The sequence below is a fragment of the Notamacropus eugenii genome, chromosome X, assembly GCF_028372415.1.
Source record: "Notamacropus eugenii isolate mMacEug1 chromosome X, mMacEug1.pri_v2, whole genome shotgun sequence".
NCBI classification, from domain to species: domain Eukaryota; kingdom Metazoa; phylum Chordata; class Mammalia; order Diprotodontia; family Macropodidae; genus Notamacropus; species Notamacropus eugenii.
Genome location: NC_092879.1, coordinates 38,217,078 through 38,231,836, shown reverse-complemented (window position 1 = coordinate 38,231,836; position 14,759 = coordinate 38,217,078). Strand labels below are relative to the sequence as shown.

Genomic DNA, 14,759 nt, shown 5'->3' with positions numbered 1-14,759 from the left:
AAAGCATGGAAGTCAGCTAGAAATGATTAGGTTATGTTTTAACAGCACCACCAAATGGACACAGCATATACATCACCTGTCACAAGGAATAAAATAAAAGGAAAAAAGGCAATTAACCCTAAGAAAAAGATAAATAGTACCTGGAACTTCAAAATATTAATATCTTCAGCAGTAAAACTCTAATAAAACTGGTGCTTATAAATACCATGAATAGCTATATATTGATCTTTCAGATCAGTTTTTTACTCTAAAAATCTCATATACTCACTTTTGGTTAATAGGTTTGCACACAATGCTGTGTGCAGATCAGTCTCTTCTTTGGCATGCTACACAGCAATAGTATGTTTGCTTGCACTGTGAACATCTCAGGGATCCTAAACAATATATAAGTAGTTTACTGTTACCTTGTTCCAAATTAAAATCCAAAATTTTAATCAATTACAATTTACAATTTTTTCAGTAATATGTCAGACAATCTGTCCTCAAATTCCTAAGATGAAAGTCTAAAGAGAACAATGGTATTCTATGATATTACCTATGTCTACAATTTGTGTCAGGATTAAATATTAATACAACTATTGTGAAAAGTGAGCCCAAATAACTAGCCCCCAACTGTGACAAACATGCTCACCTTAAACAAAGCACAATAGCTGTTGAGAAATCAGGAAAGCTTTTATTAATCTTTAGGTCATTCCCTCTGAATGCACAGGTAGCTTCCCAAGTAAGGTTACAGGAAGAGTACAATTTTTTCAGAACAATGGAAGCTTCATATACTATTCTGAGTTTTGGACCTCCCACCATACCATCTATTGCTACATGACTTCATGTTCTCGTCTCTGATAGGCTTTCCCTCAAACACCTCATCAAGTGTGAGCACAAATTTCTGACCTTTACTCTGACCACACCAGATCACAACTCTGATTAACCTGTGGAAACAGAATTCCTTCCTCTGTTTCCTACACAAGTAACAGTTTAATTCATTAGTGTACTAATTTCAAAGTTTATTTTTCAATAGTTCTGACTGATCCCTATTGGAAAATTCAAAAATGCATTAAGAACATCAGAATTATTATACTAGTTCAAACCCATATGGTTACTCTAACCTCGTATTCTGTTTCATTAGCAATGAGGCATGTTGTGAAATGCCATCATCTTTCCTGCCACCAACCTCAAAATTTCAGTGATATGATAATGATGATGATGATAACATCCTAGTTTCTTTTACGAATTTAAGGAGTAACAAGTCCACAGCAGATTGTTTTACTTTCTCTGAAGCGTTATTGTCAGTTTGTACCTCAATCTGGGATAATAAATGCCATAAATTTATTATCTTATGTATAAAAGTATGCCCTTAATCTGTCCTCAAAGTTCTCTCTAAGGCTTTAAGCAAAGTCTGAAGCATACTTTTTAACATAATAAAAGGTCCTACTTACTATACTAGGTCAATGCACAGAATCATCATAGCAGCAATGATTACACTGACTGTATGTACCTCACAGGATTGTTATAAGGACCAAATGAGATAATATATGTAAAGTATGTTGCAGACTTTAAAGTGCTATCTAAATGTTAATTGCTACTGCTTCTGATGTTGTTAATGGAAAGAATCTTGGGACCTGGAAGCAGAAGAGACCTAGCTTTAATCCTGCCTCAGATAAGTAATACTTATGTAACCATGGTCAAAACACTAAATTTTTTAAGTCTGTTTTCTCATTAGTAAAACTGAGATAATATATTGCTGTAGGAGCAGCAAATTCTCTTTTACAAAGGTTGGTTTCCCTTTAAGGCAACAAGGAAGCTATGAAATCATTTCTGTGAAGAACTTCCTGGTCGACAAATTCTCTCTGCCAACGTGGACTGGCAACTTCTTTCTAATTCAAGTGGCTTAGACAGTTGCCCAAGATCCTGAGAGGTTGGGTAATCTGCCCATAGGCACATAACTCTTCTGCGTTCAAATCCAAGTCTTTGTTCCTAATTCCAAAGACAATCCTCTATTTACTCTGCTATACTGACTCTCTTAAAGTTCAATATTCAGCATTTAAGATCATACAGAATCATAGAATTTGGATTGGAATGTAAGGTATGATTGAATTTTGTTTCCACAGAAGTCATAAAATTATAGTTCATACTGATGGCTAATATCAGAGACAAAACTGCTTACAGAGAGAGCAGTGGGGGAGGCTGGCTGCTTGAAAATCAGCATATCTACTACTTTTCTTTGTTCTGAAAAGGCTTCTTCCAACATAACAAAGTTGGCTAAGCCAACTCTCATCCACAAAGGATAAGGATGAGAGCCATGAACCCACCTTTATTATTGAATAAGTAAGGAGTAGTTGTGGTAGCTGCAGCTGCAGCAACCAGAAATAACACAGAAATTGGAAGAGTCACCCCTGCATCCCCAAAGCACTAAGAAAGAGGGCTGCTGGCCCATTAAATTGTCCTCCAGGATAACCTATAGGCACAATCTATGTAATTAGAATAACCTGGATTCAAAGCCTGGTCCTCTAATTCCACTTCTAGCTGTCTGGATATTATGTTGTCTATTACAGCAGTTAAACTCCATTCTTTCTGTCAATCCTATTTCTACCTAAAATGCATCACAAGAAAGATCCATTTTTATTAAAAAAAAAAAAAAAGAAAATAGGAAAAAAAACAAACTTTTGCTATGCCTTTACATAAGAACCCACATTGAGTTAAATTTTCCCTATTTTCTTTTCTAAGAGATTAGAGTTGCCTTGTTTATGTAGTTTCAGGAGTATGTAAATATACACACTCAACATATCAAGAGTCCTTAAACGAAATGACACACTTACCATACAGTCCACATCGATGGTAAGTAGTTGACCAAGGTGATGGTTGTAATGAATTAAATAGTTTAGAATCATAGCACAGAGAGAAAGGATTCTCATGCAACTTCTGTAGCATTTTTGGTTTTGCAGGAGACAAATGAGTACTAAGCTTCTACAAAAGAAAAGATGGTAGTATTAAAGTCTGGATAATTTTTAAAGGTTAAGGAAATAAGGATCAGATCTGTGGTAGAGGGACTTCCCAGATAAAGAAACTCTCTTTGTCTTCTCTGCAGTTTGTACACACTGATCTTTTTTTCTTTTTTAAATCAAAATTCTCTTTAACAACTTGGTGAAGCCTATGAACCTCTTCTAAGAATGTTTTTAAGCATAAAAAATAAAATACAAAGGAACAGCAATGAAACCAATTATACTGAAATAAAAACATAATTCCCTCCCCCAATCTAAGTGCATGCATGACTTTTTAAATATAAGAAACAATTACTTATTACAAATGTTTAGATAAAAAGCTCCACTAGAGCAGGAACTGTATTTATCTAATCTTTGCATCTCCACCTGCAGTATTCTGTACATATACATAATAGGTATGTAAATGTGGGTATAAAGTGGCAAGTATAAAATAAGCAATGGTCCCAATTTTCTATAGAATGAATATGGTCTAACAGTATTGTTACTTGCGAAACTGTCTCTGAAAAAAAATTATTTCACTAACAAAAAAAGATCTTACTAAAGAAATACAAAGGAAAACATTTTATAGATTGAAACCTCAGTTATTTCAATGTATGTGTGACTTCCTAAGAGTAGCTTCTCTCTTTACTGGTACAAGTCGCAATCTGTGTGATTCCTATTATGCCTTTCTGTAAATCCTCCATAGAGAATCTCCCCAAAGTATGGAAACCAACTTCTGGACCTTTAGTGTCTTATGGACACTCGTGCAGCATTCAGACTGACAGACTTTTTTCCCACTTTTATGAATATCCTATTTCTCCTTTACTTCTGTATTTGTCCTTGATGACTGTTTTATACTACTTCTGGCATAGGAATTATGGTTAATTTGCAGTAGCACTTTGCTACCTGTTATGTATCTTTCCATTGCTCTTTAGGTCATGTGTAATTTTAATTCTTCTGAGATCACAGTGTTTGACAATCTGCAGCAAAAATATATCAATAGGGGTACAAAACAATAGGCTTTTGCAGTAGTTAGCAATTGTGTTCAAAGAAAGTGCTATGTAACTTCTCAATTGCAATCCAACCCTAGTTCCTTCACAATTCATCCACAGTTCCTGTCTAAAATACAAATGTACTAACATACTTCCCATGCATATATGCCATAATGGAAGACACATTCACTCAACATCTTTCTAAAGGTGTGGCTCTCACTGAGGTGGCTCTGTGGTCTTCAAGGGTATAAATAGCAAGGGCAAATAAGATTACCTGAAGAAACTGCTTGTCAATGGACAAAATCTCTTCTGTTTGAACATTGTATGGAGTACATTCCAAGAATGTGGACACTGGAAGAACACACAACTGCCTGTTTTATTTCTCATTCAATATTGAAATCAGTAACTATGATAATAACATGAGCTAACACTTACATAGCTCTTTACCAATATTATTTTATTATTTCATTCAATCCGCACAGCAACCAAGTGAATTAAAACCATTATTATTTGCATTTTATAGATAAGGAAAGTTGAGGCTGGGAGAAGTTAAGTGATTTGCCTTGGGTCACACAGTTAATAAGTGTTTAAGGCAAGATAAGTAGACTCCACCTAAAGAATTCTATACTCTATACTGTAGGTAACTTGCATTTTGTCCTTTGTTCTCAAAGAGGAACCTGACTTCAAGACCATATGACTTGCACTTGACTCAGATTTTAGTGAGGGAGGGCTATGTAAGGTCACCAGCCTCACTTTCTCCTCCAGAGCCATCTAGGTCCAGAGGCCAGATATTCATCAGGAGGACAGGAAAGGGCCCAGGATGCAATGTGAGACCCTGAACATTTTAGGCTAAGATCTTATCAGATTCTCACTTTGAGTGAGCTACACCCATTCAAAGAACACGCTTCTTTAAGTACTTGCTCAAGTGATGACCCCTTTTAATAAAAGAAAAAAATCAAATTGGGAGGGGAAGACTCTCAGGGTTCCTGGGTAAAAGAGAAACAGATACTATTTAGTAATTACATTCACTCTGCTAAGTAGGTGGGGAATAGGATAACCATTATCACCACTAGTATTCAATATGGTACTAGAAATGTTAACTGTAGGAATTAGAGAAGAGAAAGAAATTGAAGGAATTAGAATAGGCAAAGAAGAAACTAAGTTATCACTCTTTGCAGACTATATGATAACATACTTAGAGAATCCCAGAGATTCAAGTAAAAAACTACTTGAAATAATAAACAACTTTGGCAAAGTTGCAGGTTACAAAATAAACCCACAGAAATCTTATGCATTTCTATACTTAACTAACTAAGCCCAACAGCAAGACATAGAAAGATAAATCCCATTTAAAGCTAGGGTAGACACTATAAAATATTTGGGAGTCTACCTGCCAGAATAAATCCAGGGACTATATGAACACACTTTTTGCACAAATAAAGTCAGATCAAAGTAAGTGGAAAAACATCAGTTGCTCGTGGGTAGGCTGAGCCAATATAATAAATATGACAATGGTACCTAAATTAATTTACGTATTTAGTGCCATACCAAACTATCTGATAATTATTTTCTAGAACTGGAAAAAATAATATCAAATTTCATCTGGAAGAACAAAAGGTCCAGAATAGCAAGGGAATTAATGAAAAGAAATGCTAGGGAAGGTGGCCTAGCTCTACCACATCTCAAATTGTATTATAAAGCAGCACTTATCAAAACCACTTGGTACTGGCTAAGAAACGGAAGGGTAGACAAGTGGAATATGCTAGGTACTCAAGACACAGTAGTCAATGAATATAGCAATCTACTGTTTGATAAACCCCAGGAACTCAGCTTCTGGGATAAGAACTCACTATTCAACAAAAATTGCTGGGAAAACTGGATAACAGCGTGATGGAAACTAGGCATAGACCAATGCCTGACACAGTACACAAGAATAAAGTCCAAATGGGTACATGATCTGGGTATAAAGATTGATACTATAAAAAAATTAGTGGAGCAAGGAATAGAGTATTTATCAGATTTATGGAGAAGGGAAGAATTTTTGACTAAAGAGATAGAAAGCATTATGAAGTGCAAAATGGATAATTTTGATTACAATAAACTGACAAGTTTTTGCACAATCAAATCCAATGCAACCAAGATTAGGAGGGAAGCAGAAAACTGGGAAAGAATTTTTGCAACTAGTGTCTGCGATAAAGGTCTCATTTATAAAATATATAGAGAACTGAATCAAATATACAAGAATACAAGTCATTCTCCAATTGATAAATGGTCAAAGGATAGGAACAGGTAGTTTTTGGAGGAAGAAATTAAAGATATCTATAGACGTGAAAAAATGCCCTAAATCACTACTGACTAGAAAGATGCAAATCAAAACAACTCTGAGATACCACATCACACATAGATTATATCATCATCACATAGATGATAAATGTTGGAGAAGATGTGGGAGAATTGGAACACTAGTTCACTATTGGTGGAGCTGTGAGCTGATCTAACCATTCTGGAAAGCAATTTGGAACTGTGCCCAGGGAGCTACAAAAATGTGCATACTCTTTGACTCATCAATACTGCTTCTAGGACTGTATCACCAAGAGATCATAAAAGTGGGAAAGGGTCCCATATGTACAAAAATATTTACAGCAGCCCTCTTTGTGATGGCCAAAAACTGGAAATCAAGGGGATGCCCATCAATTGGGGAATGGCTGAATAAATTATGGTATATGAATGTAATGGAATATTATTGCACAATAAGAAATGATGAACAGGATGACTTCACAGAGGCCTGGAAAGACTTATATGATCTGATGCTGAGTGAAAGGAGCAGAACCAGGAGAACTTTGTGCACAGCAACAACCACAGTATGTGAGAGATTTTTCTGGCAGACTTGCAACTTCATTGCAATGCAAGTATTTAAAAAAAAATTCCCAATACTCTTTTAAGGCAAAATGCTTTCCATTCCCAGAGAAAGAACTTTGGAATTCAATAGCAGAATGTTACTTTTGTATTATGTTTTGGTTTGTTATATGATTTCTCCCATTCATTTTAATTCTTCTATACAACATGACTGTAGTGAAAATGTATTTAATAGGAATGAATGTGTAGAACCTGTATAAAATTGTATGCTGTCTCAGGGAGGGAGGGGAAAAATAATCTAAGTTATATGGTAGTGACTACAGAACACTGAAAACAAATAAAATTAATATAATAAAAAAAGAAGAAAGAGAAAAATAGGTTAACAAAAATTGGATTTGGACCATCACCTTATAGTATATACAACAAAAAAGCTCAAAATGGATATATGTACTTTAATTAGAAGTAATACCATTTTTTAAAAAAATCCAAGATTATCTATCTTTTCACAACTATGGGGGGGATTCTTAACCAAAGGAAGAAAGTGAAGCAAAATTATTAAATAGATCATTTTGATTACATGAAATCGTATGCTTTCTAGTATTGCTTTTGCACAAACAAAATAAATGAAAGTAGGCTAAGATAACTGGAGAGAAATTTTTTCATCAAATTTCTCTAATAAGCAGTAATAATAAATGAAAATGAGAATCTCAATATCCAAGATATATGAAAAACACAAAAAACCCAGTCATTCCCCAATTGATATGTGGCCAAAATGATACAAACAGTTCTTCAAAGAATGACAAATTATTAAACAAATATTAAAATTATTCTAAAGACTGCTTCAAATGACCAAAAAAGCAAAAGAAATCAAAACTCAAAGATTTCACCTCACATTAAGAAAAGTGACAAGCAGTTACAGAAACATGGTTACAGCCATGAATGAAGGGAATTTGCTAAAAAAAAAATAAAAAAAAAAAAGCTCCTCTGTTTATAACTAACTTAAATTCCAAGAAGAAAATCAACTGGGTTCTCTAAGGAAATTTACAAACTGTTCCTACTCCAAACTTTTCTGTAGGACCTGGTGAACCTGGTAGCCCTGATCACTCCCTTTTCACTGTGCTATCTTCCGTACTACCCCAACACTACTCAATGATTATTGAGTCCCTGCCTGAAACCTCCATATCCCAACAATGCCCAGCCTGATTGGTTTTTGCTATATGCTCACTCTCCAGTCTATTCCACCCCTCCTTCCATTAAGATAAGCCAGCAGAAGGAATTCCTCCCCACCCCCATCACACTCTGTCATCGTAATGACTGACACCTGAGTGTCACTGTACAAACCCTATTCTTTGTTATCAACTGCCCCACTTTCTTTTCCCATCCCCTTCACCATCAAGGTACCACTCCAGGTCTATCCAACCCTGTTCATCATGTTCTCTGGAATGCCTCTTCCATGAGGAACAAATCTGCTTTTATCTCAAACCTTGTCCTTTCTCATTCCTTCCATGTTCTTGTACTCACTGAGACCTGGACCCATTCTGATGACACAATGCACCGGAACAACCCTTTCCAGAACTGGTTGCATTTTCACTTATGACCCACAACCCTGCTTGGAGATGATGCCAGGGAGTCTGAACACTTTCTACTCACCCTGGGCACTGCCAAGCTTTCTCTGCCTCCATCAGTCAGTAACCTGTCTTTTCAATCTCCTTTAACTCTAGTCCTTCCCTCTATTATTTCCAATATATCTTGCATGTAGCATATGTGTGTGTGTTTATATATTGTCTCTCCAACAAATTGTAAGTTCCCTGAAAGCAGGAACTTTTTATTGTCTTTCTTTGCATCCCTAGCACTTAGTAAAGGGCCTGGTACACAGCAGGCACCTGACAAATGTCTACTGAGGTTCAATTAATTCATACTAATTACCCAATCAAGATGCTGGTAATGGCATCTACACACCTCCAGGACATGAGTTAAGTGCTTATCACAGTCATTCTCTCCTCCCCAACTTTTGGCCTCATTCTAGGGTTCTTCAACACACATATTGATAACTCCCTCAAACATCCTACCTTCCCAGTTCCTAAACCCTATACTTTGCCCATGACTTACCTACTCCTCCAGCCTTCCTCAGCTATACAGAGATGCTCATACCCTTGATCTTGCCATCACTCACTAGGATTCCACTGCCATGTTCATGAACTCTGAAATTCCTTTATCTGATCATAGTCTGTGGTTATTTTGCCTTTCTCTCTGCCTTGCAACCCTATCCCTATCCTGTGACTGCCCCAATCTCTTCCCCCTCAGTTCTTACTCAGGCCATCATTCCTGCACTCACTATACTCTCCTACTTTCTTCACCTTGACCCCATGATGAACCAGTTCAACTCTACTCCATCTTCTACACTCAAGTCCCTTGCCCCTTTGCCTCATATTGATCTTTTCCCAGTCTTGGATTACTCCACCATCTATTATCTTCACTCTTATTCATGTGCTGCTGAAAGAGGCTGGAGGAAATCACAAAATGACACTTTTGCTACATAATTCAACTGAGCCCCTTACTGAGGCAAGGTAATCTTCTTATACCTCTCTAATCTGTTGTTGTTGTTGCGTTTGTCTTTCATTCTCAAAGAGGACCATGACATCAGGAAGATGATGCCATGACTTGAAAGTGAACTGTATTTAAGTGAGGGAGGGCTGTGCAAGATCACCAGCCTTACTTTCTCCTTGGAGCCCTCTGGGACCAGTGGCAAGGTACAGATCGAGACAACTGGAGATGGTCCCCAATTGATTCACTGGAGCTAGTTAGAAGGCTCAGAGGATAGCACACTGGGCCTGGAATCAGGAAGACCCAAGATCAAATGCAGCCTCAGACACTCGCTAGTTTGTGACCCTGGGTTAAGTCACTTAACCTCTATATGCCTTAATCCACCAGAGAAAGAAATGGCAAATCACTCCAGTATCTTTGCTAAAGAAATCACTCTATGGGGGCCACAAAGAATTGCAAACAAGTAACTAAACTACAATCGATTCACTATCCCACATACTACCATGGATTTTCAAATAATCTTTTTCATCCCTCCTCAAACTTTCCACGCCTCCCCCTGACCCCCCCCCCCAAACTGAAGCCTTTTGATGAGAACTCCCTGTTGTCCCTTCCTTCTCATCTCACACCACTCAGATTCCTTCCCCACAATCTCCTCCCTCACCTGCCTCACATGAAGGTGGCCCTTCTCCTTGCCAAGGCTAAGCCCCTCTATATATGTAAGTGATTACATTCCATCCCATCATTTTCAGCCCACTGGCCCCTTTTTCATCCCCACTTTTCTCAATAATCTTCAATCTCTCCCTTTCTACTACTGGCTTCCTTGCTCCTAAACCCCCACGTCTCTCTTCCCCATCCTCAAAAAAACTCTCACTTGATCAGAACAGCCCCGATAGCTATCTTCCTACATCTCTCCTCCCTTTTGTAGCTAAACTCCTTAAAAAAGTCATCTACAATTGGTGCCTCCATTTCTTTTCCTCTCATTCTCTTATTTTTGGTGTCTGACATTAGACTTCATCTTTCAACTCAAACTGCCATCTCCAAAATTACCAATGATTTTGTGATGGCCAAATCTAATAGCTTTTTCTCAGACTCCATACTTTTTGACCTCTCTGAAGCATTTAATACTGTAGATCCCTCTTTTCTTTATGCTCTTCTCTGTAGGCTTTCAAAACAATGTTCTCTTCTAGTTCTCAGTTCTTCTCTTATCTGTGTCCTTATCTTATCAGTGTCCATTGCTGAATCTTCACGAATAACCTCCATGACCCATGGTGTCCCCTGTGGCTCTCTCCTGAACCCTCTTTTTTCTATACCATTTTGTTTGATTTAATCAGCTCTCATGGACTATGGGAGATATGTAAATGAGTCTGCGATCTATTTATCCAGCTATAACTTCTTCTGTCTGGACCCCCAGTCTCCCAATTCCACCTGTTAGATATCTCAAATTAGCCGGCACTGATAGACAATAAAACATATGCTTAACTCTGAACTCATCTTTCTCCTAAAACGTTTTCTTCTTTCTAACTTTTTATTACTATTCAGGGCATCCCCCGGCTCCTAGTCACTTAGGTATCAGCTTTCCCTTCTCAATCTCTCTTACCTACCACATCCAATGTGTTGCCAAGTCCTGTGGAATCTACTTTCCCAACCTCTCCCGTATCTTTTTTTTGACACTACCAATGTTCTGGTGCAGGTTTTCATCACTTCAATATCTGGATTCCTGTTACAATGTTTTGGTTGGTGTCCCTGCTTCAAATCTCTCTCCACTCAGCTGTCAAGGTCATCTTCCTAAAGCTTGTCTGACCAAGTCATTCCTCTTTTCAATAAATTCCAGGGGATCTCTATTACCTCCAGGATCAAATATAAAATTCACTTTGTCTTTTAAAGCCCTATGTAATCTGGCCCTTTCCTACTTTTCTTTTTATACCTTTTTTCCTTTTCCAGGTACTCTACAATACTTTGACACTGGCCTGCTTGTTGTTTCTTGCATGTTCATACTCCATCTCTCCTAACTCCACACGTCTTACTGGCTATCTCCTATGTTTGCTATGCTCTCCCTCTTCATCTCTATCTCCTAGCTTCCTTAGCTTCAAGTCTCAGCTATAATTTGACATCCTGCAAGAAGCCTTTCCCTGTCTCCCTCAATGTTACTACCTTTCCTCCAAGATTACCTCCAATTTACCCTAAATATATCTTGTTTGTTCATAGTGGCTTGCATATTGTCTCCCTCATTAGGATGTGAGCTCCTTGAGTGCAGGGGCTGTTTTTGCTTTTCCTTGCATTTCCAAGCACTTGGTACAGTGTCAGGCATTCAGCACAATAAATGTTTTACTAAATGAATGCTCACTGACTCAACAGTCAGGGTTGTGGAGATACAGGTGCGCTAATAGAGGTATGAATTGGTCCAACCATTCTGGAAACCAATTCGGTATTATACTACAAAAATAACTACAATTTTCATGCCCTTTAATTCAGCAATTCTGCTGTGAGACATGTGTCCCAAAGAGGTCAGTGATTTCAAAAAACTTCCAGATACATCAAATTATTTACAGCAACACTTTTTATAGTGACAAAAAGCTGGCAGCATTTCTTGGACTCACCAATCCAGCCCAAAGAGCATTCTTACCATTCTTTATACCAGGCATTATCTCCCAAGTTTTTGCTTTTTGAACTGGCTGTTCCCTATTTGTAAAGTACACTTGTTCCTCCCCTGTACTTCTTAGAATTCCTTGTTTCCTTCGAGACTCAGCTCATCTGGTCAGCAAGTATGAAGAACCTGCTATGTGTTAGGCGCTGTGCTGAGCTCTGGAGATCAAAAGAAAAGCCTTGATCTCAAGGAGCTCACTGCTCAGTAGGAGAGATAACATGCCAACAAGTACGTCCAGACAAAATATATACAGGATAGACCTTCCACCTGAAACCTTTCCTGATCCCTGGTTCCTAATGCACTCTCCCCCAAATTACCTGGTATCTATATTGCACATATTCTGTCTGTATTTATATACATGTTTTCTCCCTGAAAAGAATTTAAGTTCTTTGAAAATGAGGACTGTTTAATTTCTGTCTTTGTAGTCTCAGCGCCTGGAACATAGTAGGCACATGGTAAGACTTGCTGACTTAACTAACCAGAATTCCATTTAGGACTATGGAAAAGCAAAGAAAGCCTTATATGTCTCTTTGTAGTATGGCTCCTGGCACATAGTAGACACTAAATAAATGCTTCTAGATTGATATGAACTAAATGAAATAAACAAAACAGGTAAACAATATACAACAACACTGTAAAGGGAAAGAACAATAAGAAATCAAAACCAAATGTGGCGATATTGGTCCCAAAGAAGAGTTATGAGAATTCATCTCTCTGCTTTGCAGAAGTGGGGGACTCGCTGATTGTTGTCCTTCATTCTTGAACAGGGCCAAATTGTAGTCACAGTACAGTGTGTCTGACTGGCTGATCAGACCAATACAAGCTTGGAAGACTCTATCACAGATCGAGCACAAGTAGTCCTCATGAACATTTGCAGTGGAGATGTCTCTAAATTTGCTTATCTCACCTTTCTTCTGAGCCACTTCAATTCTGTGCTCATAAAGCACAGCACTGCTTGGATGCAGGCATGATTGGGAGGCCCCTCATCAGTGTCCCCCAGTGCTGCCCTCCTACCAGAGGTGCTGGTCTTCCCTGAACACACCCTACACCCAAGTGGAGGGCTACCGAGAGTGAACATTATATAATACACTTAATGTGGGCCTTGATTGATGTTTTGGCCAGTTTTGCTTAAGTGTCTGTTCCCCTTTTTTGTATGAGAGCTCCGTGGGGGGCTACAATAGTAGGAATATACTGCAAATCTAGGTGACGTAAAACAGAACAAAAAACAATACGAAATTTTAAAGAAAGCAGAAAAACCCCCAAAAGACATTAAATGTCTCCACACCTTCCCGCTATCACAAATCTAAGTAAACTTCTCCCAGGCCCTGCTCTCTATCAGCACTGTTTCTCAGCCCCCAGACTAAGAAATACTGTAGCGTTCCCAATCTTTTCAGTATGAGGCGGTATGGTTTTCTAGGCTCTCTCCTAGGGTATGCTATTCCAGGATCCTGCCTCTTGTTCAATTTGTCTCATCTTGTATTATTTCACTTTATCAATTAGAAAGTTAATTCGAAGGCCCATTTTTACTGCTTTCCCAAAGTCCCAAAATTTATTATATCTCTTCTTCCCTTCTTTTTCTTCCCTCCCCTGCCCCCTAATCATTAGGGAACAATTTCCATATCTGCTACGCAGTAGCTTTACTTAGGATCAGAGATTTAAAGTTGTATGGGACCTTAGAGCCTATCTTAGCTCCTTCACTTACACAGATAAGGAACCAAGGCTCACAACCAAGATCACATCCATATGGCAGAATTCAAATACAACTCTTCTAACTTCAAATCTAATAAGCTTTTTACTGCCCCATGGGGGTCTTTCCAGATGAAAATCGAGCTAAAAGGGGCGTTAAGGTACTTAGAATGATAGAATCAGGAGCTCAAAACCATCCCAAGTTAGATCCAGTCTGACCTCATTGGCTGGATCATTGAGGGCCAGGTGACCAAGCTACTCACCAAAGGTCACTGGTAGTGGAGAGCTCCAGCTCTCTATATTTCTCCTGGGCTCCTCTCTCCCATCCCCCCAGTGCATCCCATTGCTCACTTGAAAACTTTTTGACTTTCTACACAAAACATATCATTTACAAGGAGACAATCTCACCCCTCTTAAAATATTATGGGGATGTTGATGGCCCAGAAATTTTAGAAAAAAAGTCAAAAATGCGAACTAGAAACTCTTTTAGAAGATAATCTTTTAACTAGAAGTGGCAAATAATAACCTTTACCACAAAAGTCAACTCCAGGCCTGCTCTGGTGTGCCTCCCTTAAAAGATCCCCCACATCAAAACGTCCCCCACTCTAAGCAAACTGTACTTACGGCGGTGCAAGTGTGCAACGAAGGGCCGTTTAACGTGGGTGCTGAATGGTTGCTCCTCTGTATTTTTATTCTAGCACGAGAGTAGGACGCTGAGCTTTGGGAGTGATTTAATTTTGTCCAAATGGCATAAACAAGTCATTTCTCTTACCGAATGACAAGGGGGTCGGGGAAAGGAACAAATGGGAAAGTGGCCGAGGTCCCGGTGCCCCATTCTGCAGGCGGGGCCTCCCTGGTGGCCATGGTCCCCCAGCCCACCCTGTCGGTGCCAGGTCGTAGCCAGGCCTCCTCTACCACAGCTGTCCGTTTCCTTCCCCGGCCCCTCCCCCCTCGGCCTCCGGGACTGTCCCGGCCCCCCAGCTGCCAGGTGCCCCGTGCCCCCGGAGCCACGCCCCGCTGCCCAACTTATACCCCCCGGCTCGGCCCCAGCTCCCCGACTCT

The 14,759-nt window shown here is 38.9% G+C and overlaps 1 long non-coding RNA gene across 5 annotated transcripts in view; it reads right to left on the bottom strand.

Moving 5' to 3' along the window:
* Window positions 1-14,759, bottom strand: part of LOC140515406 (uncharacterized) — a 74,307-nt gene that overhangs the window by 59,365 nt on the left and 183 nt on the right. For 2 of the 5 annotated variants that reach the window (XR_011971009.1, XR_011971008.1), the window contains exons 2-3: window positions 2,814-2,961; window positions 269-374 (exon numbers count right to left, since the gene is read on the bottom strand). This is a non-coding gene — a long non-coding RNA (uncharacterized lncRNA). The other 3 variants (XR_011971007.1, XR_011971010.1, XR_011971006.1) reach the window with 3 other exon arrangements.